At 43.2% G+C, this 24,444-nt stretch overlaps 1 long non-coding RNA gene across 1 annotated transcript; it reads left to right on the forward strand.

Annotated features, from left to right (window-relative positions):
• The first annotated feature begins 1,092 nt into the window (after window positions 1-1,092).
• Window positions 1,093-23,998, forward strand: LOC104675513. Its single transcript, XR_749790.1, has 2 exons — window positions 1,093-1,270; window positions 23,657-23,998. It is a non-coding gene; the product is annotated as an uncharacterized LOC104675513 (long non-coding RNA).
• Window positions 23,999-24,444: the final 446 nt, after the last annotated feature.

Below are 24,444 nucleotides of genomic sequence, written 5' to 3' on the forward strand. Positions count from 1 at the left end.
GCAAAAACTGCAATTAGTTTTGCATGCACCTAACAGCTCTGTAATCTGTGCTACAAAACTATCTGATGGCATCGGAAGAGAACAATAGCTGAACAAATATTGTATTAAATTGTAATTTCCAGAAAGAGTTTGTTGAGGAGGAAGAATAAACAATTCTGTAAAAAACGTTCAAGGATGCTGACTTTATCCATGCTAAGTCTTAAAATAATGGGTTTGGAGGAGCTTTAGTTTTAACGTTCTCTAACTTTAATTTTGCCTTACGGTGGTTGTGTTCAAAGTGGAGTACACACTCCTCTGGGTGTACATGAGCAGATTCACTGGAGAACACTGATTTATGTTTATTTTTCATCTAAAAACAAGATGGGAAGTAACCTTTACATATACTTAACGTACAGGTTGACACTGGTGTCATCTGTTTTAGTCAGAGTTCTCCAGAGAGACATAAACAATAAGAGATCTATAAGAGGAGATTTATTATGAGAATCGATTCACATAATTACAGAGGCTGAGAAGTCTCATGGTCTGCTGTCTGCAAGCTGGAGAACAGGAAAGCTGGTGGTGTAATGCAGTCTGAAGATAAATCCCCGAGAACCAGGGCAGCTGACAGTGTGACTCCCAGGCTCCGTCAGGGGGGGGGTGAGAAAAGAGAGCAGAAGTGCTGTCACTAAGACAGGTCCTTGACTCACCCACGTTCAGCCCCCGAGACCACCATAACTCCACCCTGATGGATGGAGCTTGTGGTAAAGTCTGTGGCCAGCACACCCTGGAGAAAGAACTGAGCGCAGATAAAAATCCCCTAATGAGGAGCATGCCCAGTCCATCTAGGCCATAAACCCGGGTAACTCCCGCCTCATTATGCAGTTATTATAATAAAATTTACATGTGATTTTGCCCCCCTGAGTGGGCTTTCCTTAATGAATTATGAATTATGGGTAAAAACATGCCTGGTTTAATGTCAATGATATAACTATAAATGCCAATCGAATAACATCATCTTGTCACTCAAACACAGCCCAGGCTCAACTCCTCCCCACAAACCCCAGAAAAGCACTGAGCTCTGTAAAGAGGAGCCGATTTCACTTCCCAGAGATCAGCCCGCCCTCCCTTTGAGAGTGTGCAACTGTGCTTCAATAAGCCTTTTTTTGAGCTTGCATTTTGGTGTTAGTTTGCATTTCTTCGCTCACTATCACAAGAACCGAGACTGCTGACCTAGAGCTCTGGCTCTGTTGATCTCCTTGGTTGAAGGGCCCATCCCAACTCAGGATCCCCGGTAACAATAATACCTACTTTTTGATATAAGGATTCAATAATTTTTTAAAGTGCTGAGAACATGCTTGTTACATAGTAAGCACTTAACACACGCTGATTATTTAAATCTAAATCCTCACAACCGCCCTAAGAGGTACATATTATTATTCCCATCTTACAATAGATAAAATAAGCTCAGAGTAATTAATTTTCTTCAGTCTTACAGCAAGTAAGTGATGGTACTGGTATTTGTACTTATATTGAATGGTTTGACTCTAAAATTCTTCTTTTCTCTATATCAAATAGCCCCATGAGGAATATCTATATATCTCTACATCTATGTGTGTGTGTGTGTGTGTGTGTATTTTAAATGAGAAGCTTATGGTAGAGACCAGGCTATCTGAGTCATGTACGATCATCATTACTATTTTGGTCAAAATATCTGGAAATCAGATTTGACAAAAATCACTTTCAGAATATAATGATTAAGATGATGAATTGTGATCTAAATGTTGAGAAGCTATTTTCTAAGATGTGGGAAAATCTGTAATACCTACGTGCAGAATGTGGCCTTGGAATTTCAAGTTTTATCACAATGACAACTCTTGTTACTGTCTATATATGAACAAATTTAAATCTCTACCTAATTTCTAAATTACTTACTACCTATACCATAGCTTTGTTCTTTTAGTTTACTTCTACCTGTGTGTAGCAAACACTAGAATACTTAAGCATTTAAAAAAAAAAAAAATCAGAGATGCTTTACTTCTCTAAGCAAGGAAGCTGTTGAAATTGAAAGAACTGAGCAAGTATCAACAATGTAGCATACTTTGCTTTTTTCCTCATGCTGTAGATAACTGGAATAGTTCGGGCACCACATAGAAGCTCTTACATAAGTCTTATGCAAGACTTGTGAGCCAGTTCTTTCCTGAATCAGTGTCAGAGCTAATTCAGATATTTAAGGACCTTTGCTTCCTAATAATCTTGGTAAGCATGGCATGCACTTACTTAGTTCACTTCGGTTATTTTTAAATTACTTGGGTAAACACACACATTTACATTTATAAACATTCTTGCCAACACAGTGAAAGCTCACATTGTGTTCCTCCAAGTATGCTTAGCCTAGGTTGTGTAGGGGAAAGGGAGGGAGAGTTTCTCTATTGTGAACGCTATTTTCTGAATCTTTCCTGAAAACATATACATGCACTTTCTTTGAGACGGAGTCTCGCTCTGTTGCTCAGGCTGGAGTGCAGTGGCACGATCTCAGCTCACTGCAAGCTCCGACTCCTGGGTTCACGCCATTCTCCTGCCTCAGCCTCCCGAGTAGCTGGGAGTACAGGCGCCCACCACAAGGCCGGGCTAAATTTTTTGTATTTTTAGTAGAGACAGGGTTTCACCGTGTTAGCCAGGATGGTCTGGATCTCCTGACCTCGTGATCCACCCGCTTCGGCCTCCCAAAGTGCTGGGCTTACAGGCGTGAGCCACCGCGCCCGGCCCTGGATACGCTTTTAAAGCAAGCTATTGTTCACCAGGCCTTTTGTAGACCATAACTCCAGCATAGCTAACACATCTACTAACTGGCTTAGTGATTTGATTTTTCTTTTTTTTAATGAGGGAATTGAGGCAGCGAAAAGTTAAGCCACTATGCTTCAGGACAAAGAGAAAATCTGAAACAGAGGTTAGGTCTCAAAGATCCTGTTTGGACCACAAAAGTGAAGAGTAGCAAAGAGGAAACATAAAAAAAAATCAAAAGATACAATTGAAGGAAACTCCTCACCTCTTCATTCAGAGCACAGCCTTCTAGGACAGCTCTCTTATTCTTTGTCTTAGCAGTGTATCTCCACCTTAATGCAGAATTATAAGTGATCATTTTGCTCTCCAGATGGAGATACTGGGTCCTGTTTGCCTGTCTATAATACAAATTAGCTCAACACTGACTTGGGCAGCTATTGTTCTAAAGGCAGGGGATAGAGTATTAAACAAGCTGTCTGGGTTCATGCCTTGACGGAATTTACCAGAATGATATGGTTTAGCACAGTGATTCTCAACTCTGGCCGCAATTAGAATCAACTGGAAGCTTTTATAAATCTCATGTCTGGGTCCCACTCTCCCAGGGATCCTTATTCACTTGGCCTGGGGAGGAGGCAGGGTGCAGCTGTGGTCAAGAACTACTGGTCCGAGAAATACTACTGTGGGGCAGACAGCTGCTATGCAAGGTGTTATGTGATCATATTCTTTATTTCTTTATTCCAGCTGTTTTCCCAGTGTATATTCACATGGGAGATGAGTTCATATAGTTCAAAGATGAACATTTTTTATCCAAATAGTTAAATATTTTTTATGTGCACTTAAAAATATGTAACTGGCAGCCGGGCGTGGTGGGTCATGCCTGTAATCCCAGCACTTTGGGAGGCCGAGGCAGGCAGATCACAAGGTCAGGAGATCGAGAGCATCCTGGCTAACACCATGAAACCCTGTCTCTACTAAAAATACAAAAAATTAGCTGGGCGTGGTGGCAGGCCCCCCCCCACCAGCTACTCGGGAGGCCGAGGCAGGAGGATGGCGTGAACCTGGGAGTCAGAACTTGCAGCGAGCCGAGATCGCGCCACTGCACTCCAGTCTGGGCGACAGAGCGAGACTCCGTCTCAAATAAATAAATAAATAAATAAAAATTATATATATATATATATATATAACTGGCATGTCAAACTTATGAATGCACAAATATTTTGCTCAATACTGAAGGAGAGGCGAAATTGTATCTCTGCCTTCAGGGTTTTTGGCTAGGCTTGAGGATTTAATTGACCAAAGACAGATTAACAGGAGAAATGCATATACATTCATTTAATATAAGTTTTCCATGACACAGAAGCCCTCATAAGACCCAAACAAGCAATTGGGGTAGAACACATATATTGAATTGGACAAACAGGAGTAAATTATTAAAGTGTGACAAATGGAAGGGGCTTGGGCTGGGTCAGTTATGGTGGAAAAGTAACTAGGAAGATAAGGATTAGTTTAAGAAAGTTTCCACAGATTGGTCTGAATTTTCACTCCCCATTTCTAGGGATAAGAGTGTTGCTTTCTTTGTGGTATACGAAGGACATCTTCCATATGGGGATTTATGCCTTCCTTTAGGAAGAAAAAGGGAAGATCAGAGGGTCCTTCTCATACCTACTATTTTTTCAAGTGTCTACAGCTCAAAATAATCCTCATGTCACACTGGCAGATTTTGGAGTGGCGTAGTCTGGCAGTTTTCAGTATGAAAGTTCCCTTTAAAATAATGAATGAAAACTTACAGGTGTGTCAGATTCAAGACAAATATTAAATACATAATAGTATAGGTACTATGAGGATACTGCAAAAATCATGAAGTTCGTATGAGATTGACACTTAGGAAACAGGGCATGGGGAAATCAATGTGCTGGCATGAACAAGTCATGGTTGATCTATATTATTCTTGGTGATGGCCCATACATCACTTTCAAGACGAGAAACAAGTGAAACTGACTCTATTCGATTCCCTAAGTCATCATTTTACCAATGGCCATCTCACTGGATCACCCATTTGCTAAAAGCCAGTTCACTGAATAATTGACTAACCAATCGGCCCAAAGAATACTGACAGACAGATACCTTAAAACAGATCTTTTAGTGTTTCGCTTTGAGAAGTGGAAGAAAATGCACAGGAAAGAACTGGATGGGACATAAATTCTCAAAAATAAAGAAGAGAGTAAGTTGCAGTGAAGTTGGGCTCATCCTGTCCCACCATTACAGGATCCTTGGGGTGTCGCTTTGCCAGCTGGAAACCTCTGTGGCCAGTGGTGCCTTTGCCTGAGTTTTGCTTGGGGCCCTCTGGGCTCATTCCACCACTTGGCCTGACAGGCTGCATTCAGCTCGTGGTACCAGCCTGGATCCCCCAGGCCTACCAAGGGCGAGCCAGGTGTGCAGCGGCAAGGGGTGTGTGAGCAAGCAAGGGGTCTGGCCACTGCGCACAGCCAGGCACACCAGCTGCAGTGGGGCAGGCAGCTCCAGGTGCTAGCATGGGCACTGGCTCCCTGCAAGGCTATAGCTGGACCAGGTGTACCACAAGCAGCTTCCACAGCTGACACTGGGGAACACGGTGGCACCCAGAAGCTTGGAGACAGCAGGAACTCCAGAGCCCCAAAAGAGGTGTCACAGTCCTGGTGTGGGGAGCTCTTAGGTCCGGACTCCCTGAAGGGTCACAGCTCTTCTCTCCTCTCTTCTCTCTTTGTCGCCCACAATGAGCAAGGGGCGTGTTTTAGCCCTGTTTGTGTTACAGCTCTTTTAGCCTTGCCATTCGGAGGGTTCCAAGTTCTTGTCTTGCATCCAGGAAAAATGAGGTACGTGAACAAGTGGAGGGTGAGAAAGGTGGAGAAGAGCTTTACTGAGTGACAAAACAACTCAAGGAGACCAACATTGGGTAGCTCCTCTCTGCAGCTGGTTGTCCCATCATCTTCCCAAGTCTGGCTGAGTCTGGGGTTTTTATGGTCTTTAGAGGGGAGGAAGTGCATGTTGACTGGTCTATGGGCAGCCATGGGAGGGCCCGGAGAAAGGACCACAAGTTCCCACTCCGGTCCATGGGACCGGCAGACTGGCCCCCAGGCTTCAGGTCCTCCCTAGCTTGAAGGTGGGGCTTCACTGGCGACCCACCTCCTTCTGCCCAGAAGCCTCTCTGCCTCCTGCTACCATTCAGGATGCCCAGGCTGCTCATGTCAAGGGGCACCTGCAGGCCAGCCCCAAACTGCCCTCAGCCTCCCTTGGCCTCTCTCCTGTGCTCGTTGGTAACCAAAGTTCAGAGGGGGCCGAGGTGGCAGGGGACTGGCATGTCAGCGCTGTCCTGAGTGTGCGCACACATGGCCAGGCTGCGACAGCCCCCAAGCTTGGCCCCAACCTTGCTTCAAAATTGGAGTGGGTGCCAGGAGCAGGGAAAGGCCAGGCTGCGGGAGCAGACACCCCTGAGACTACAGGGCTTGGTGGGCCTTCCCAGGCCCCCAAGAGTGCAGAGATGCCCAGGTTTACAGCCAGAGCTTGGGCAGCTGCAGCTGTGCCCAGGAGGCTCCCGCTGGCTCCCTGGAGTGTGCAGCCCTGCCCTGGCAGTGCCTCCCCACTACAGTCGGTGTCACGGCAGTGGCCACTCTAGATGGGCTGCTGCTCCCATCACCATTGTACCTTAAGAGACGTTTTCTAGGGTCTGAAATTTAAAACCAACTGAACCACTTGAAATTCACATCCAGCTGAGCTGAGCTTAGAAATTCATGATGAGATGATTCTGTGATGCTGAGGAGAAACTAAAATAGAAAGAAAAACCCTCAGTAATGTAACAGTGGATCACAGTGAATTGATTTTTGCTGAAATGGCTTTTTGTGAATTAGCTGCTTAACAAAATAGATTTGCTTTAGAATAGCAGCTACTGTCCTTATAGAAAACTGGAATAATTTTATTGTAGGCAAGTCTTTCTATGTAAGTCCCCTTCTCTAGACTGCTAACTTCTGGAAGTATATCACATCTTTGTATTCTCTCCAACAGCTTATTCATTGTATTTGCTGGTGAAACAGCAATGAGCCCTACTAAGATACATTTGGGACAGTGCCCATTTCCATTGCAATTCAGGGCACACAATCTCAAATCCAAGTATCACTTCAGTCTAGCCAATCCAAATATCTGTCTATAAATAAAAATGATGAATAGGAGATCTATTTATCTTTGAATATGATGTAACTGTTAACTAGGATTTAAAGAAACAAATAAGGCCGGGCGCGGTGGCTCACGCCTGTAATCCCAGCACTTTGGGAGGCTGAGGCGGGCAGATCATGAGGTCAGGAGATCAAGACCATCCTGGCTAACACGGTGAAACCCCGTCTCTACTAAAAATACAAAAAATTAGCCGGGCGCGGTGGCAGGCACCTATAGTCCCAGCTACTCTGGAGGCTGAGGCAGGAGAATGGCGTGAACCTGGGAGACGGAGGTTGCAGTGAGCCCAGATCAGGCCACTGCACTCCAGCCTGAGTGACAGAGTGAGACTCCGTCTCAAAAAAATAAATAAACAAACAAATAATTAATTGAAAAAAGACTAATTCACACTATAGATCATGAGCTATGTACATTTAATCATAAAATTCAATTAATAATTTAATTGAGCAATCTTTAATATGCAGTTAAGAATTCTAATATTGTTAGGTGGTTAGATATTGTTAGGTGCAGCTGGGAAGGGGTGAGAGAGGACAGCAGAAGGGCTGTCACTAAGGCAGGCCCTGATCCACCTATGTTCAGCTCCCAAGACCACCCTAACTCTACCCTAATGGATGGAATCTGTGGTAAAGTCTGTGGCCAGCACATCCTGGAGGAAGAAGAACTGGGCACAGATAAAGATCCCTTAAAGTCATGAATGCCCAGTCCATCTAGGCTGTAACCAGGTAACTTCATCCTGACTATACAGTCATTACAATAAAATTTACATGTGTGTTTGCCCCCGAGTGAGATTTCCTAAATGAATTATGGGTAAAAAAAAAAAAAAATGCACAGTTTAACTTCAGTGATATAACCATAAACTGCCAATTAAATGACACCATCCTGTCAGTCAAACACAGCCCAAGCCTCGACTCCTCCCCATAAACTCCGTAAAAGCAGCTGAGCTCTGTAAAAAGGGGCTGATTTGCGGTGGCTCAGGCCTGTAATCCCAGCACTTTGGGAGGCTGATGTGGGTGGATCACAAGGTCAGGAGATGGAGACCATCCTGGCTAACACGGTGAAACCCCGTCTCTACTAAAAGTATAAAAAAATTAGCCGGGCGTGGTGGGGGGCGCCTGTAGTCCCAGCTACTAGGGAGGCTGAGGCAGGAGAATGGCGTGAACCCGGGAGGTGGAGCTTGCAGCGAGCCAAGATCGCGCCACTGCACTCCAGCCCAGTCAACAGAGCGAGATTCTGTCTCACACACACACAAAAAATAATAAAAAATAAAAAATAAATAAAAATAAAAGTAAATTAAAAAATAAAAAAAAATATGGGGCTGATTTCACTTGGCAGGGATCAGCCCACTCTCCCTCTGAGAGTGCATTATTGTGCTTCAATGAACTTTGCTTTGAGCTTGCATTTTGGTGTTATTTTGCAATTCTAGATTGCTGATCTAGAGCTCTGGCTCTCTTGATCTCCTTGGTTGAAGGGTCCATCCCAATGCAGTATCACTGGCATCATCACCAATTTATAATCCTTCCCTTCTAATGAATGTTGACTTGTTAACTTTCTCCCTTCGGGGTGACAAATAGAATTGTTTCTGTTCTAGTCTGATCAGAACTCTCATATCCAAGTTATATTGATCTTTTTTATGTGTCTTCTGTGCAATTCTGGTCTCAGGCTGTTTTATACCAAGATTGCCACTCTTATGTATTAAGTGCAGAAAACCGTCTGTTGTGTTATAAATGTTCAAGGTGCTGGTTTTAGATACAGTCTTTGCCAGGGGTATTTATAGGGGTTGATTTCCTCAAAGGATCCCTCTGAAATGCATGCCACACAATGGGAAAGTCTCTTCTATTAGGTGACCTTGGATTTCTCTCTCTGACTCAAACTTCTGCCCTATTATGGCAATAGGAGCATTTAAACTTAGCAACTTCAGTCAGAAAGAGTAATTTCCTGATGGGATCTGAGCAGATTATGACCCTTTAACTTCTGTAAGTCAATTAACACTTGATGTTTGACTGACACTCAAGTCAAACATCATTAAATGCTTTACCAAGCAGCGGAACCTCAAGGTTTCATTGTTTAATCATTCACTACTAGTATGAGGACTGAACTAGCATTGTACAAGCTGAATAAATAAACAAAAACTCCCCAAACAATATACTACTTTAATATAACTGCCATGTTTGTCTATCTCCAAAAATATGATCCTTCTAAGAAATATTTTGTTTTAACCTAGCCAGTCAGTTAGCCAGAACAGAACTAGCCACAGACATTAAGGGAACTGGATAGCCACCCCAATACTAGGCAGATCCCTGTCTTAGTTTGTTAAGGCTGCTATAACAAAACACTTGGCCAGGCATGGTAGCTCACGCCTGTAATCCCAGCATTTTGGGAGGCCGAGGTGGGTGGATCACCTGAGGTCAAGGGTTCGAGACCAGCCTGACCAACACAGTGAAACCCTGTCTCTACTAAAAATACAAAATTAGCCAGACATGGTAGGAGATGCCTGTAATCTCAGTTACTCGGGAGGCTGAGGCAGGAGAATCGCTTAAACCCAGGAGGCGGAGGTTGCAGTGAGCTGAGATCACGCCATTGCACTCCAGCCTGGGTGACAGAGTGAGACTCCATCTCAAAAACAAAACAAAACAAAACAAAACAAAACAAAACAAAAAAACCCCACAAAACACCTTAGACTGGGTCATTTATAAACAACAGAATTTTATTGCTCACAGGTCTGGAGACTGGGAAGTCCACGGTCAAGGCACCAGTAGATTCACTATCCAGTGAGGGCCCATCCCACATGGACGGTGCCTTCTGTGTGTCCTCACATGGCAGAGGGGGCAGAAAAGCTCCCTCGGGCTTCTTTTATAAGGACACTAATCCCATTCATGAGGGCAGAGCCCTCATGACTGAATCACCCCCAAAGGCTCTACCTCTTAATACTATCTCCCTGGAGTTCAGGTTTCAACATATGAATTTTAGAAGGACACAAACATTCAGTACATAGCAATCCTCACCCCCAGTTTTCCCCCTGACATTCCATAAGGAGAGGCATCTCAGTCATTACTTTGAATTTGAAACTCGGTTATTCCCATAAAGGGTTTTATATCATACTCCCAAAGGCTATCTCAACTGGGCTTAATGAACAGATACCTTGAAACAAGACAGGTTACTAGCAGATGGCTTAGGAATGGAAAATTTACCTTGGTGTTTTGTAAAATGAGGTAAAGAGGCAGGGACTGGGAAGACAATTGACTTGGTGGGGAAAGGGACCCAGAAATAGACATTGTCTCATTCCCAGCACCTGGAAGGGCTGCCTGATCCTAGACATTTTATGACCTTTGTGACATTAGCAGTAAAGCCTATAAAGAATCTCCAGGTCTAGAACTGCATTGCCCAGCAGAATGGTGGTCTGCAATGATGGAAATGACTTCCATCCACTCTATCCAATATGGTAACCACTGGCCACGTGTGGCTATTGAGTGTACAAACTGTGGCTAGTACAAGTGAGGAGCTGAGTTTTTAATGTAAATGTGTAAATATAAATAACCCCAGGTGGCTAGTGGCCACCAGAGAGTACAGGTCGGGACCATGTTCCCTATGACAGTTTTGTCTACATATTGCCAAAACCAAACAAAACTCTAATTTTTTTTTTTTTAGAGACAAGAGTCTCCCTGTGTTGTCCAGGCTGGTCTTGAACTCCTGGGCTCAGGGCTCAAGTAATCCACTGCTTTGGCCTTCTAAAGTGCTGGAATTACAGGTATGAGTCACTGTGCCCGGCCTTATTATTACTTTTAATTCTAACAACAGGCCTTCAAGATAAATATGAATTTTTTTTACACAATGAAGTTGAAATTCAGAGAGGTCATGAAGATAGTACAGGACAGAGCTGGAATTTAAACCTAGACCTGTCTGACTTTGAAGTCTATATTTTTTCCGCTACATCATACCAAAACTACCAAACAGATAAAAATACTTAAAAATTTTATCTATGTCTGCTTTTCTAGCTCAAGCCATACATTTATTACATTTTATTAGCATAAAGAATACAATTTTTTCTCCGTCATTCTCTGTACCTATTTCTCTTTATTTGATACAACAGAAGAGAGTGACTATTGTCTACAGCAGAAGTAGTTCTCTTAGGAAACACAAATAGAATACTAAAAGGTAAGGACTAACTTATGACTAATAGAGGCATCAATTGCTACTAGCATTCTGAGATATAATTATTTTTAAAGTATATTAGGAAGAACAGTTGCATCTTCTCACTGCAGGTTATTTGAGGTAACTATTCATAGCTGAACACTGATACGGATTAATCCCGGTATGACTCAGTTCAAATCCTATGTTCTTATGATAGACCATTAGCAAATTAAAGAATAAGAATCCTACAGAGAGCTCAGTTGTAAGCTAATAATTAACTTATTAGTTCAAGGATGGTCTCAAGCTTTATCTGCCGGTGTCATTATTAAAAAAATACCAACTGCTTGAAAATGTAAGACTTATGAAAATCAAACATAAACAAATGTTTATGTATTTGAATAAATTCATGAGAAGCAATGGTAATTTTAGAGAAAGCAGAAGAGTATGATATATGTGACAACACAGTTGTAGACAGACCCCCAATTAATCAGTTTTAAGTGCTCATTTCAGTTATTGGATTTAGTCCTCTCAAACCAGACTTTAGAGGCTGTAAAATGAGCCAAAGTGAAACAAGAAAAGACTAAGTATGCAATTAGACCCACAGCACTATAGAAGGCTATGCTTTTGAACAAGCAAGTAGGGTCAAGGGCCAGCTATTTTAGGAACAATTGGTACCCAGAGATATCAGTTTAAAGGGAGTGCTTAGAAATGAAGAGTTAGCCCTCAGAAGAAAACCAGGCAATATACAAAGTAAAAGTTCACAGTATTTGGCAAACTAAAAGTGGGCCAGACATTCATAAAGAGCCCTTATAGGTGGGCAGTTGAGCACTGACAGGATAGGGGTCACTGCAAGGAAAGAAGTCAACAACAGAACCATCCAGCCACGAAGGAGACTGCAGCGTAGAACAAGAAAGTCTCTGGGAGGACAATATAGGAGCCAGGCCACTGAAGAGCTAGGGCGTCAAGAAGAAAGTCAAGGATGGGCTCAGTATGCAGCGGCACGTGAGCTCAATGCATGACGGACTCATTGCTGAGCAAGAGAGCAGCTCCCTCAGAGTCCTTAGAGTTCCCTTAGGAACAATGAGGTGCCAGCTGGTAGGCGTGAGGACTCGGAGCAAGAAAAAGCTCAGTTCAGTCTTTAAAGAAGGTGAGGCCACTTGGTGTGCAATCTTAGTAGAAAGAGTGGCCCTGCGGGAATCATCATGAATCATATCTCTCCCTGGGGGTTGCTGAAAAAGATCAGGGTGCCAGAGCCCTTACTTGCCATGGATAGATATGGACTTGGGCCATGGTACCTTGGAAGGTAGCAAGGATAGTAACCTTATTCTCTCAAGCTTCTCTTTCTCTACCTAAAGGCATAATCAGAGTTAACCAGAGATTTTCGTCACCCCAATTGGCACAGACACACTCTGAACCATAGGTGTTCTCTGATAGCAGTGGAAGATGATTCTCTTTTCCATTTAATATTTTTTATTATTCTCATTTTATTCATTTTTATTTATGCATTTTTTAGGGACAGAGTCTTGCTCTGTCACCCAGGCTAAAGTACACTGATGCAATCATAGCTCACTGTAATCTTGAACTCCCGGGCTCAAGCAATCCTCCCATAATTAGAACTACAGGCATATACCACCATGCCTGGCTTTTTTTCTTTTTTTTTTTTGAGATGGTGTCTCAGTATGTCACCCAGGCTGGAGTGGGGTGGTGCTCTCTCAGTTCACTGCAACCTCCACTTCTCAGGTTCAAGCAATTCTCCTGACTCAGGCTCCTGAGTAGCTGGGACTACAGGTGTGCGCCACCACACCTGGCTAATTTTTTTATTTTTAGTAGAAACAGGATTTTGACATGTTGCCCAGGCTGGTCTCAAACTCCTGACCTCAAGTGATATGCCCACCTTGGCCTCTCAAAGTGCTGGGATTACAGGCTTGAGCCACTGTGTGCACTCCCAGCTACTTTTTTTGAGAAATTTTTTTGTAGAGATGGGTGTCAGGCCTCTGAGCCCAAGCCAAGCCATCGCATCCCCTGTGACTTGCACGTATACACCCAGATGGCCTGAAGTAACTGAAGAATCACAAAAGAAGTGCAAATGCCCTGTCCCACCTTAACTGATGACATTCCACCACAAAAGAAGTGCAAATGGCCGGTCCTTGCCTTAAGCGATGACATTATCTTGTGAAATTCCTTTTCCTGGCTTATCCTGGCTCAAAAAGCTCCCCCACTGAGCACCTTGTGACCCCCACTCCTGCCAGCCAGAGAACAACCCCCCTTTGACTGTAATTCTCCTTTACCTACCCAAATCTTATAAAACGGCCCCACCCTTATCTCCCTTTGCTGACTCTCTTTTCGGACTCAGCCTGCCTGCACCCAGGTGATTAAAAAGCTTTATTGCTCACACAAAGTCTGTTTGGTGGTCTCTTCACACGGACGCGCATGACAATGGGGTCTCACTATGTTGCCCAGGCTGGTGTCAAACTCCTGGCCTCAAGTGGTCCTCCTGTCTCAGCCTTCTCCAAAGTGCTGTGAGAACAAGTGTGAGCCACCACGCCAGGCCCTCTTTTCCACTTCAGTGTTTTCTACCGCTGTAAGAACCAGATCCTACTATGTCTTTGGTGCCATCATTTGCACCCAGGAAAACTGCAAGAGTCCCTCTGTATTTGCTCCTCTAATGGGGGGGGTTGTGAGTACAAAAAGCCATATTCTTCCGGCAGCACAGGATACCATGTCACTGATTATCTCCGCCATGCAAACCAGTAAAGGCATGATTTGGAAAAACTCACATATCTCGATGCTCTTCCACTAGAATCCATTTGCTCCCTTTCTGTGTCTACTGTGTTTCCCCACACAGTGTTCAAAAGTTGTGGCAGTTGCACTTAAGTGTTTACCTTGTTTTTTCTTTTTCTTTTTTTTTTTTTTTTTTTTGAGGCGGAGTCTCGCTCTGTCTCCCAGGCTGGGGTGCAGTGGCCAGATCTCAGCTCACTGCAAGCTCCGCCTCCCGGGTTTACGCCATTCTCCTGCCTCAGCCTCCCGAGTAGCTGGGACTACAGGCGCCCGCCACCTCGCCCGGCTAGTTTTTTTGTATTTTTTAGTAGAGACGGGGTTTCACCGTGTTAGCCAGGATGGTCTCGATCTCCTGACCTCGTGATCCGCCCGTCTCAGCCTCCCAAAGTGCTGGGATTACAGGCTTGAGCCACTGCGCCCGGCCACCTTGTTTTTTCTTATTTGCTAGGAGATTTGGCTTCTGAGAGGAGTTAAAAAATGGGGGAAAAAAGTGTGGATGGGTGTATCTTGAAGTCCACTGTCAAAAACTTAGCAGTATGCCAGCTGTGGTGGCTCATGCCTGTAATCCCAGGACTTTGGTAGGCCAAGGCCCAAAGCGAGTTTGAGCCCAGGAGTTTGGGACCACCCCAGTTAACATGGCAAAACCCCACCTCTACTAAAACCATAAAAAATGAGCCAGGCATGGTGGTGCACTCCTGTGGACCCAGCTACTTGGGAGGCTGAGGTGGGAAGACTGCTTGAGCCCAGGAGGTTGAGGCTGCAGTGAGCCGTGACTGTGCCATTGAGCCCCAGCCTTGGTGACAGGAGTGAGACCCTGTCTCAAAACAAAACAAAACAAAAACCAAAAACTAAACTCAGCAGTGAAATCAGCAAATCTGCCTTTGCCTTCTCCAAACTTTATTGTCCACGGTCTTGCGTGTGACTCTCAAAGTTATCTTATCAAAATGCTTTGGTTTTAGTTTCTTCTTGGGATAATTAATTTGGGCTAGAGTCAACAGAACACCAGAGCTACTTGGAAAACAACAAATTAATCTCGTAATTACCATAGTAAACATTAAAACCAGAAAAAAATATTAAGAATATGCCTGTAGAAGTTTAGAAATATTTTCTGTAATAAAAAGAATGACATTTATATCCTACAGCATAGTATACCCAGAAGGAGGCAAAAACGCTACTGAACCGTGAGAAAGAACATTGCATGTTCTCTTTTTCAGTGAGAAAGAAAAGCTTTATCAGAGGCAGGCTGTTTTAAGGATTAATGTTCCTAGATGGAGATAAATCTTAACTATTGAAATAGTGTTTTCTCAGATCTAATTTAAAAAGTGTTTGCTTCTGGAAATCTCATACTTGTTCCTTTGTTTATAATTATTTTGAACATTTGCTTTCTGTTATCTGTGAAGAGATTTGAAAAGAGCAGGTCTGTAGGACAGTGGCTTCAGGAGTGACCTCCCTTGGCTTAAACAGGCATTTGTTGGGTAACACCTCTGCATGATTTTTAAAAGTTAGCAGAAGTGAGAAGGGTAACTGAAGTTTCCAGAATCAAGAAAAACTACAAAAGAAGCTCATTTTTATAAATGCTATTGTCTTATATAACCCCCTGGAAGACACCCAGTTCTCACTTCTAAGAGCTCTCATGAGTCAGTTTGTCATTTGATATTTTGTAGAGTTTGCAGTAAATTGGAAGACGTGAATTCTTCTACTTAACTTCAATGACAAACTATTTTGTGCTTTAGTTTCTTAAGAAACTAAATTGAGGGAACCTATTTTATCTCTTTCCTATCTATGTCCAACCTACTCCCAACTTCTAGAACAGTTTCTTGTATGTAGTGAGTGCCCCATAATTGTAGAATTAAATCGAATTTGGGAAATTTTTCCTTCTTTTGAAAATGAAGCTAAAAAAATATGAAGCCAGGAAGTTTTACCAGTCTTCCCCACAAACACCCACAGACATCAGCCTCTCAAGCATCTGCCTTTACTGGGCTGGGGAGTGAGTATCCTGTCTTCCCTCCCCTTCCTTCTTCTTCCTTTGCTCTTCCTGCTCCTACCTCCTCCTCTTTCTCCCCTATCTGCTCCTGTTCCTTCCCTTTCTCCTCTTCCCTAACCTAGAATTTTCTAACCAAGAAATCTATACACACAAAGAACAACTGCCAATGGGAAAACAAGATATCACTTTATTAAGAGCTAGGCGAGGACTCAATCATCCCAATGCAACACTCTCTAGCAAGAGGAATTTGGAGAATAAAGTTGAAGTAAGGAAGCCTAAGTCCCTGTGCCTGACTCTAAGATTATCAGGGAGTCCACCTATGCTCCAAAACACATCAAAAAGGATATAAGGAGGCCAGGCATGGTGGCTCATGCCTGTAATCCCAATATTTTGGGAGGTTGAGGTGGGCAGATCACTTGAGGTCAGGAGTTTGAGACCAGCCTGGCCAACAAGGTGAAATCCCGTCTCTACTAAAAATACAAAAAGTAGCCGGATGTGGTGGTGCACACCTGTAATCCCAGCTACTCAGGAGACTAAGGCATGAGAATTGCTTGACCCCAGAAGGCGGAGGTTGCAGTGAGCCGAGATCGTGCCACTGCACACTGGCCTGGACAAGACAGTGAAACTCCGCCTCAAAAAAAAAAAACAAAAATAAAGTAAGATCTTACAGCAAGTCAGCAGGGTCCACCAAGGTCTTTGACCAGAAGCAGAGAGTTTACCATGTGGACACAGGAAACAGCAGTAGAGTGACTTGCGTGGGTTTGTCCTTAACCACTCAGGAATTTCAGGAATTCCGACCATGGGTAAAACCCACTGCGGTGACACTCTCAAGTTCTCACCAACCAGGAAACCACTTGCTCTGCTTTGGGGAGGAGTTAGTGGAGGACTGGGCGTGGGCAGAAGAATGGACACATTTTGCTTCCCTCATGGACAGAGGGAGGAAGTGGGAAGGGGAGACTAAATGATCCTGGACAGGAAAGCATAGATCCAGAATTGGAATGTGAGTTTATGATCTTATTCTATTTCTATTTTACAGAGGAAACCACTCCACAGAGCTGTGATTTGCCCTGGGCCTTCCCACAATTCTAGAAACCCATGACTTGTCATCATTGCACGGTCACGTGACTCCCAGCTGGCTTCAGCCTCTCTGTTTCATCTCCCTTTACTCTCACCCTGCTGCTTCCAAATCAGACTTCTTTTCAGGTCCTTAAACAATCTCTGTACTTTTCCATCTCTGTGTCTTTGATGACTTTATTCCCTTTCCTCACTCCATCATTAACAAATGTACCCCTCAAGACCCAGCTCAGATGCCATTTCTAGGAGACACTCTGTTTCTGTGCCAAAAACAGTTAAGCCTTCATTTGTGTGTCCAAAGTGTGCCCCAGAGCAAGGATCTGGCAATCTGCATTTGAAACCTGGCTCCTTGGCTTCTTAGCTCTGACCTTGAGCAAATTACTTATTTTTTTGTTGTTGTCACTCGGTTTCCTAAAACATCATACAGGGAGTTGTCATGTTGTATTAATGGACATAATATAAATAAAATAAGATAATGGCAAGTATCCATCGGTCACCAAAAAGGGAGCCTACTATTACTGCCTTTAGCTAGATTTTAGCACTGATGACAAAATATGGTTAAATTATATCTATTTGTAGACCTAAGTTATCCCTTCCCATTGATTATTCACTTGCTGAGGCTGCAACAATAGCTGCCCATTTTTTTTATCTCTTCCATCCCCACCCAGCTGTCTTGCACAATATATACTGTCAATACATGTCTGATCAACGGAGTGGACTGAATGTGCCAAAACAGACTTGACTCTTTATCAATGATACAGGAGCTAAAAAGAAATTATTTAGGCAGAGAGTGAGAGTTAGGGAGTCCTTGGCAAGGCTTCCCTTATAACAAAAAGCAGCCCCCAAATGATTTCTTTTCTAACAAAGAGCAGCCTGTAAAATCTAGCTGTAAACACAGATAAGCAAGCTGGAAGCTTGCATGGGTGGATGACAGCGGCTGTGCATTGCAATAGGAGAAGGCTACCTGGCGGCCAGGCACGTTCAACATGGAGGCTCCATCTTCTCTTTTCTTTGTCACCACGAGTGCAGTAAAGGAACAGGCAACATGGCACTGGCCAGGTAGAGAGTCATCTGCATAATAAAAGATTAGGGTGGGGTGGCCAGCTATGCAAATGGCTCACCTGGTCTCACCAATCTCTCATGCCCTATGTAAATCAGACACCACCTCCTCAAGCTCATCTATAAAATCTTACACACTTGGCTGTGGATCAGAACACTTGATGGGGAGGCCCTCTCACTTTGCAGGAGAGAACTCTTCCCTTTCTTTTGTCAATTAAACCTCCACTCTTAACCTCACTGTTTGTGTGTCTGCATCCTTAATTTCCTTGGCATGAGGCAACAAACCTCGGGTATTACAGACCAACGATGCTGCTTCAGCTCATAGATGGCAAACACCGCAATAACTTTTGCACCAACCCTAATGCTAAATTATTAATTATGGCCGGGCGCGGTGGCTCAAGCCTGTAATCCCAGCACTTTGGGAAGCCGAGATGGGCAGATCATGAGCTCAGGAGATTGAGACCATCCTGGCTAACACGGTGAAACCCCATCTCTACTAAAAAGTACAAAAAGCTAGCCGGGCGAGGTGGCGGGTGCCTGTAGTCCCAGCTACTTGGGAGGCTGAGGCAGGAGAATGGCGTAAACCCGGGAGGCGGAGCTGGCAGTGAGCTGAGATCCGGCCACTGCACTCCAGCCTGGGCGACAGAGCGAGACTCCGTTTCAAAATAAAAAGGAAAAAAATTATTAATTACTACTTACCTAAAAAATGAGAACCATATAATTAGTAGTGTAGAACACTACATGTATTTAGTCAAAATACCAAATAATCTAACTTTATGTATATGTCACATGTATTCTTAAAATTAATGCTTCACTTTAGTAAAGTATTATAAACTATTAATCATTCATCTTAACTTGTGCTTAGCCTTTACTGGAAGTTCAGTTCTCTCCAAATTTTTTTTCTCCACCTGGTTAAGAACGGTTTTCTTTGGATTTAATCTGGTTTTTCTATTGTAGATCACATCTAATCAACGTAGTTGAATAGACTCAACAAACCAGTAAGAGGTTGTTGAAGTATCATTCATAACAAAAGGTAACAACAGTTCCTTATAGGCCATATCTCATGCCTTCTGTTTTACTGGTGCAAGTTTATGCCCCAGGAGGGTTAGGAATGGCATCTGACACCGCCGTGGAGCAGACAGACCCCTTTTGTAAGTGTGTATTTGTTTCAACCACATGCCTCTTAAGCTCACTCAAAAAAAATAAAATTAAAAAAAAATTCCTGTGCGTATAGGAAGTTTGCATCACATTCGCTCTACAACGTCTTTAAAGGCAGCGATGACTCCAGAACACAGAGGAGACAAACAAGGCCCCTTTGTTCCAGGCGTGCACTCCTTAAAGAGCAGTTCCAAGCCCATCAGCCTGAAGGGCCAGGCAGTTGGCCCCGGGGGAGCCTGCCAAACACCCAGAGATGCTTCCCGGGAATCTTCTGCTTTTGCTGAAGTGTTGACAGGCTCTTGAGCTGAGAGCTCAGGCGGTTGATAGGAATATATAGCTCAGATAGTCAGAAATCAACCTACTCAAATTTCTCAGACCATTCTCTCCTTCGTTTCTCTCTTTTTAACTATCCAAGTCCAGATTTTCTTTTAAAAACCTTCCTCCCAGAAAATGTCTGCCTGCTTCCCCCTGGGGGTGACGAAATAAAAGGCTTAAGGTGCTTTAAGGCAAATGGAGTCACTTCCCCTCCCTTCAGCTCTCAAGTTCTGCTGATTCCAAGGGGTGGGCAGGGAGGGCCAGCAGTTGGCGGCCACCCCTTCCCTATCTCCTCTCACTTGGTATCTCCCTGGCCTCACCCTCAATCAGGTCTTCCAGGACCATACAGGGAAATGAAGAATACTGTTCGCTTACAAAGAATGTGGGAATCCCTGCAGTTCATGAATTTTTGTTTCTATTTTACTTTCTTCTCAAAAGCCTTTTATTTTCTTTCTTTTTTTTTTTTTTTTTTTTTTTTGAGACGGAGTCTCACTCTCTCCCCCTGGCTGGAGTGCAGTGCTCTGCCTCCCAGGTTCACGCCATTCTCCTGCCTCAGCCTCCCGAGTAGCTGGGACTACAGGTGCCCGCAACCGCGCCCGGCTAATTTTTTGTATTTTTAGTAGAGACGGGGTTTCACCGTGGTCTCGATCTCCTGACCTTGTGATCCGCCCGCCTCGGCCTCCCAAAGTGCTGGGATTACAGGCGTGAGCCACTGCACCCGGCCAAGCCTTTTATTTTCTAAAAGCACATACAACATAAGCCCATTCTGATGACTTTAGGAACATCTATTCCTCAATGCAAAGATATTAATGCTAGATAATAAAGCTCTGAGTTCGTACATTTAAAAGTCCAGAGAGTGAGGAGTGAGGGGAGAGAGAGAGTAGAAAAACGCTAGCTGCCTTAATACTGATTTTCCTCTTCTACAAGCCCTTGATATTTAACTAATGTACCCTACCTTCCTCAAGTTCCCCAGCAGCTAAGGAAGGCCATGTGACTAATTCTGGCCAATGGGATGTAAGAAATTCGAAGCACATTTCACAGAGCAAGTTAGGAACACACCCATTCTTCCAGCCTTTCCTCAACCCTGCTGTCTGGACCAGGGACTTGGTGTCAAAGGCAACGTCCCAGAAGAAACCTCATGCAATGCAGTGAAATACCAGCCCTGAGACCCTATCTCTGAACTCTGGGGTAAAAGAGCAATACATTTGTATCTTGTTTATACCACTGTTAATTTGAGTTTCAATTTTATTTCATGAACCCAGTCATACTTTAAGCCAAGGTGGATTTTCCACAAAGCTAATGGAGCAGAACTTTAGAAACCCTCAGTTGTGTCAGGCGTGGTGGCTCACGTCTGTAATCCCAGCACTTTGGGAGGCTGAAGCAGATGGATCACCTGAGGTCAGTAGTTCGAGATCAGCCTACCCAACATGGTGAAACCCCATCTCTACAAAAATACAAAAATTGGGTGGGCGTGGGCGTGTTGGTATGTGCCTGTAATCCCAGCTACTGGGGAGGCTGAGGCAGGAGAACTGCTTGAACCTGGGATGCAGAGGTTGTAGTGAGACAAGACTGCACCATTGTACTCTAGCCTGGGCAACAAGAGCAAAACTTCATCTTAAAAAAAACAAAAAAACAAAAAACAAAAAACGAAACCCTCGCTTGCCAGGATGACTCCAAAGCCTGAGGAGGAACCCCGACATTGGGGTCACATGGTCATCTTATACTCTTTAAAGAGTTCCTCAATTGTATAAACCTCACAACTCATCCACGATAAGCCAGTCAGTCTTTTCACATGTGCCTCTTGCATGGGGCATGGAGCACAGTCAATAGTTCAGAGTTTCTCCTGCTTCAGATCATCTACTTGGTGACATTTAGGAATAGCACAGCCCATTCTTTCTCAAAGTACATTCCTAGATATTAATAATTGTTATAAGAAAAAAGAGTAACAGAAAAATATAATATTAGCTAATATATTTTTGTCTATGTTTTTAACTACAGTATTTCTCAGAGAAAGCAATGTGAGAATGTGCCTAGTGAATATCCCAGCACAAGAGAAGGCTGTATTTCCTAAAAGTATTGAACCACCAAACCCCCTTTTTAAGTAGTTTGTGGGTTATATTTTTGTGAAGCATGATTTGAAAGCACTCTCCTGATATCAGCGGCAAATATTTATTTACTATCTCTTGGGGGAAACTAAGTTTTTTGTTTTTGTAGCATTAGTGGAAGAAGGTGATTTTTCTTCCTGATTTTATTGTTTAAAATTGCTCCCTGTCTGGAGTTTGCTGTTCAGTAAGCATTGATTCCAGCAATATTGTCATTTCTGCATTGACACTGGTGCATCTCTCAGGTCTCCAACAAAAGCTAAGAGTGACATGTACAACATGTTAGATCACCTGTGGGGGAAAGGGTGTGAGTTCAAGGGAGTTGGAGTCACACTGAGGTTTCATCTCCCATGAGGAAGATCTTTGATGGTGGTCTACAGAAAGCTACAACCACAATGCAGACGTAGTTCTGCAGAAAGGACCGATTTCTGTGCTTATATCAGTGCTTGGAGAAACCTCCAGGCTCATTTATGTGAGTCACATTTTCATTACAGGAAAATAATTGACACCAGGCTTCTTGTCTTTAACTGAAATTTAAGCATTTACACCTGTATTCATCTTCTAGGGTTTCTGTAAGAAAGTATCATAAACTGCATGGCTGCATGTACCCTACCTTTCTCAAGTTCCCCAGCAGCTAAGGAAGGCCGTGTGACTAATTCTGGCAGAAATTTATTTTTTCATAGCGCTGGTGACTGGAAGTTCAAAGCCAAGGTGTCAGCAGTCCTTGCCTCCTCCTACCTTCTGGTGGTGGCCATTGATTCTTGCCATTTCTAGGCTTGCAACTGCACCACTTCAGTCTCTGCCTCTTTCCTCACATGGCATTTTCCTCTTTACAGGTGTTAGGAATGCAACATGCTTTTTGGAGGGGGCACAATTCAATCCATAGTAATACCAAAGACTCCTTAATTTTCTGTAGGGCAGCATAATGTCACGATGGACAGAGCTCTGAATTAGGAGTCCGAAGTCCTGAGTGGGCCGTTATCAAATCTCCAGGCTACATATCTATATACATAAACAAGGATAACAATACACTCCTTGACTTCCCTGTAAGGGTTGTAGCAAAGATATAGAAAAGTGCTCTGTAGCCTTTCAATGATGATAGAAGTGTTATTGTCTTCAAAGAGAAACATGGCTAATGTGGGTAATTGAAATTTGGCATATGATCTCACACCTTACTTTAGACAATCATTTTGACCTCTACCTCATTCATCTCTGTACTAGACAAGGACATAATTTTGTTTACATTGCTGCCCTTGCACTCTCTACTAAGGGATGTTAGATGATGAGGAAAGTCCTTGTTGGTGCAGCCAATTCTCAAATTGAATCTGAAGCATCCAGTAATGGGAAAATGTCCACATTGCTTTAATAATAATTCGTTAATGGAGTTTCAACTTGGGGTAAAAGACTGAAAAATGCCAGCAGAAGACTTTTTCTAAAAAAATAAAAGCAACTACCTATTAATTAATCTAAAATTACTCAGCTTCAGTTGCATGTGCCTTTAACATGATAATAAGGGAATAGTAGGGCCATGGTTCATAAACTAGTGTCTTCGTCTCTAGAAGCATTGGTGATAGTAATGGGAATTTGCAGGCTAGTTGAGTTTTGCAGAAGTTTCCCAGATCATATTTTCATTTACTTAGTGCAGGGTAATTCAAATGTTCATCCTTTTTCTTTGGATAGAATTTATTACATCGTTTATCAATAGTAATGCTGGTTATCTCATGTTGGGTAAATGTTCTCTTTGGCAATCATATATCAATCCGAATAAATAAAAAAAAAGTTACTTATAATGTGCAATTTTTTGATGTGCAAAATCTTATAAAGCATGGGGATAAAGGGAGATCGAGATCTTAAACAGGGATTCTTGATGGTTAAAATATTGAGAAAAGAGTGAAGTTGAGGGTGAATACTGATCACATGATTCCGCTTTGGTGAACATTGGAAAAACAAGGCAGGCTTCCAAACACTCTGTTCTATTTGTACTTCAACTCATTACTTGACTTAAATGCCTTTTAACTCTGACCTTCTAGAATTTCCTGTACAATCTTCCACTGTTTAAAATGAAGTTGCCTGATTGATTTCTTTACCATTTCAGAATGTCCTGTATCATTTTAATGACTCTGGAGTGTGACTTTGTTCTCAGCACAATGAGTAACGAAGCCAAAACACTGGAGAATACATTTATGTATTCAAGAAAACCTCAGACAGGGCAGAATGCCTTCATAATGCAGTACATTAAAATCAGACGAAGCCTCGAAGGACAGAATCACCGACCCTGAAAAATCTCAAGCTGGAAATCAGAGTGTACTACAGAAGACAACAGCGTTTGAGGACACTTGCTGAAGCAGCCTCCTCTCCCTTACGGTCTGATAATCCCACACGGTTTTACCAAGCTCTCTGGCCTTCCCTGAACGTCAATAAAAACTGCATCCCCCGACTTTCGTTGGTGGTTTCTTCCCTAAACTTTAGGGAAGTGGTGGTTTATGTGGTGTTATCTTCCCTAAGCTTGAATTTAATATGATCTTACTTAGGCATTTCTCTTAGAGAGTAGGTCATTGTAACGAAGCGTTTTTCACCCTCTGGGAAAGAGGTTTCTACATAAGGGCCAGGCCGTGTTTTCCCTTTCATCCAGTGATTTCACCATAAGCAGCCTCTCATCTTCACTTTTCCCAACAATTTTCTTAAAATTAGTGTATTTTTTTGCAGGACCGGATCTCACATTACATTCTCTAGTCAGGGGTGGGGGGTGGGATGTGAAGTGAGAACAAAGAACGATAACTCCCGAAGCGATTTTTTTTTAATGTAAACTTTGTTAGGAAGCATAACATACACACGTGCCAACACAAAGGGTGCAAATCCACGAAATTTTATGCAGACACTCAC

Source organism: Rhinopithecus roxellana, chromosome 9, assembly GCF_007565055.1.
Source record: "Rhinopithecus roxellana isolate Shanxi Qingling chromosome 9, ASM756505v1, whole genome shotgun sequence".
NCBI lineage: Eukaryota > Metazoa > Chordata > Mammalia > Primates > Cercopithecidae > Rhinopithecus > Rhinopithecus roxellana.